General features: G+C 39.0%; 1 non-coding gene across 1 annotated transcript; it reads left to right on the plus strand.

Annotated features, from left to right (window-relative positions):
- Positions 1-1,653: 1,653 nt before the first annotated feature.
- LOC135272617 (small nucleolar RNA SNORA3/SNORA45 family) lies at positions 1,654-1,784 on the plus strand. The gene has a single exon (XR_010340634.1). It is a non-coding gene; the product is annotated as a small nucleolar RNA SNORA3/SNORA45 family (small nucleolar RNA).
- The last annotated feature ends 1,298 nt before the right edge of the window (positions 1,785-3,082 follow it).

Genomic DNA, 3,082 nt, shown 5'->3' on the forward strand with positions numbered 1-3,082 from the left:
GAATTATCACAAGATCCGATGGTTTTATAAGGGGCATTTTCCCTTTTACTTGGCACTTCTCTCTCCTGTCCCCATGTGAAGAAAGACGTGTTTACTTCTTTTTCTGCCATTACTGTAAGTTTCCTGAGTCCTCCCCAGCCGTGCTGAACTGTGATTTAAACCGCTCCTTTAAAAATTACACAGTCTCTGGCAGTTATTTATAGCAGCATGAGAATGGAATAATACACAAGCCAGTTCTCCCTGCCTCTGATTGGTAGTTTGGGTGTCCTGCAGAAACCAGAACCCTTTATCAGGAAGCTTGATACACACACCTGCCTCAGGTGTCAGAGAAGCAGAAGGAAGATTCAAGAACAGTTGGAACAGTTGCAGGCCTAGCCACTTTCTCATGCCAACCAACATTGTGATGGGCCAGCAGATCAGTGATATATGTGAACTACAGAATGGCTACCATTTCACTTTTGTCCTCCAAATCTCACAGAAAAATCTTTCTGGAGCCCACTGTAACCAGAACATATAGGGAAAAGGAATTATGGGAAATATAGTTCCACCTAACAAATGTGACACATTACAAAGCCTCCATACACTTGAGGGTAAAGTGCCATATCAGAAATTTTCTTGTAAGATTTTTGACAGTTATAGAAATTAAAAGAGTCAAACAGTTCTGAGTGAGCAAGTAAGTGACAGACAGTATAGTAACTCTGTTTAATGGATAAACAGTAAAGGGGCCCCTGTGTACCAAAATAGAAATTTATCTACTCTATAATGTTATGCTATATTAGCTTCTAATTTCCCTTATTGATGTCTGCTGTTTGCTTATTTCCCAAACGTTCTGGTAAAGATTTCTTTTTCTCATGGAAAGTAGATGGAGGTGGGGTACGTGATTCCCTGGCTTAAAAATCTGGACTTTCATTTCTGCCTTTTTAATTCCTTTGAGATATTCCTAAATAACTGTTTCTATTTGTTCCCTTACAAAAACATCAAGCTTATCTCTCCATCACAGAATTGCTGAATTTATTAAACATGTAAGTGGTTGCAAAGTGTTATATCAATTCTAAGAAGTTGAATCAATAACAAAGTATAACTAAATAATAATTGATAATTAAGCATAATTATAGTCAGGTTATTATGTTCCTACAGTATTATTTATGGCTTTCATTTCCATGGTAGATTATAAAATTATGTTTTTATGTTAATATGTTTATTAATATAATTAGAATACAAAAAGATTTGTTTAAAAAGATTACAGTTATCAAATCATTCGAATTTTTAGTAGGGAAAATAGCTATGATAGATACTGTCTCAATTATGAACTTCCCACTTAGAAATAGCCAGTTGCATGTTCCATTCCAAACCTTCCCCTAATTCCCCTGAACTTTTTAAAATCTTCAGCTCGAACTGAAATAATAACTGTTATTTGTTGAATACTTTTCATGTGTCAAGCATGTGGCTTACTAATTTGGCCTTCCAAAATTTGGAATGTGAAGCTCTACTTAATCTCCACCTTGTGGAGAAGGTGGAGATTAAGGAACAAAGAAATAAAGAGGTAGGTAACTACTGCAAAACTAAGAAAAACATAGGAAGTCACGGGAGTACATAATAGGGACACTGAACCAACCTTGATGAGTCAAGAGATGTTTACAGAAGCGAGTCCTTGCTGAGACTAGAGTCACATCCTGACACGACTCTTGTCCTGGTGTGCTAGAGTACTCGGAGAGAATCTACTGGTCTTGATTCACTGGCAGGGGCAGTTGGTGCCCCCATTAGTGCCCAGATCAGAAACATACATACAAAAAAAAAAAAGTGAGTCCTGAAGGATATTTTGAAGTCTGGAAAAGGTATCATAGAAAATAAGGGAAAACCATACCATAAAGAGTGCATACTATATGTAAAGTCTGAAAGTAAAAGAAAAGAACTTTGAGAGAAGTACAAATGGTTAAGTAGGATTACAGAGTAAATTATGCTGGCATGAGTGGTGATATGTGAGGATGGAAAGGTAGTAGAGGTCTTCTGAAGGGAGTTTAAATGATGACGTTCTATCCCAAGAACAGTAGGGAGCCATTTAAGACTGTTGAGCATGTGAGGATCTGATCAAGTTAATATTTTAGGAAAATCTGGATGCTCTTATGGAATAAAATGGAAGAAAAGAATGGTGGCAGATAAGCCAGTTCATAGGTGAAGAATGATTGACAGCTGAACTAGGGTATTGTCAATGGCCTTAAAAGGAAATTGATCTATCAAGAGACATTTAAATGGTAGAGCTGCCAAGCTTTAGTGCACTGATTAGATGATGGGAAGAGGTAAGACCAAGATGACTGCCAACATTCTAACTGGGGCAACTGGTTGGATAGTGGTGCCAATCACTGCGTTAAGGAACAAATAAAGAGTAGCGATTTTTTCTCACAGTATTCCTTACATTAGGTGTTATTATAGACATTTTAGAAACGAAGCTCAGAGAAGTCGGATAACATCCTAAGGTCAAAGATCTAGTGAGTGGTGGAATCTGCAGGATTATGCCTCTTACAGACTCTGGAGTCCATGCTAGCGGTTGTGACCTGCTTTCCAGATCTCCTCTCAGGATTGATCACCTTGTTCTCCTCAGCTGTGGGAAGTGCTGCCAGCTGACAGGCCCCCATCCAGGAAATGGACTATACCAGTGATTCCCCAGATGCAATCCCTGGACGAGAAGTAGCAGCATCACTTGGGAACTTGTTAGAAATGCAAGTTCTCTGGCCTCCTTCCAGACCTCATTAGAAACTCTGGCAGTAGGACCCAACAATCTGTTTTATTAAGCCCCCCTGGGTTCTGATTCCAATACATGCTAAAGTTTGAGTCACTCACCTAGACTGATGAGAACTACCTTGGCAAAAGTCCCTGACAAAGTCTTTCTTGACCTTTTTTGTCTCAACTTAGAAAAATCCAGACAGGCTATCTCAGCTTTCATACTTCCAGTGGATCCTTAAGACTGCATTGCAGACCAGTTTCTTCCTCTGCCTGATAATGTTGGCTTTTCCTTTTGCCACAGGTATCTATCCTGCATGCTAATCTCTGCCTCAGATTTTGCCTCCTCAATAGTCCAACCAGC

Source organism: Aotus nancymaae, unplaced genomic scaffold (genome assembly GCF_030222135.1).
Source record: "Aotus nancymaae isolate 86718 unplaced genomic scaffold, 86718_ANA_hifiasm-v0.15.2.pri h1tg000117l, whole genome shotgun sequence".
Taxonomy (NCBI): Eukaryota; Metazoa; Chordata; class Mammalia; order Primates; family Aotidae; genus Aotus; species Aotus nancymaae.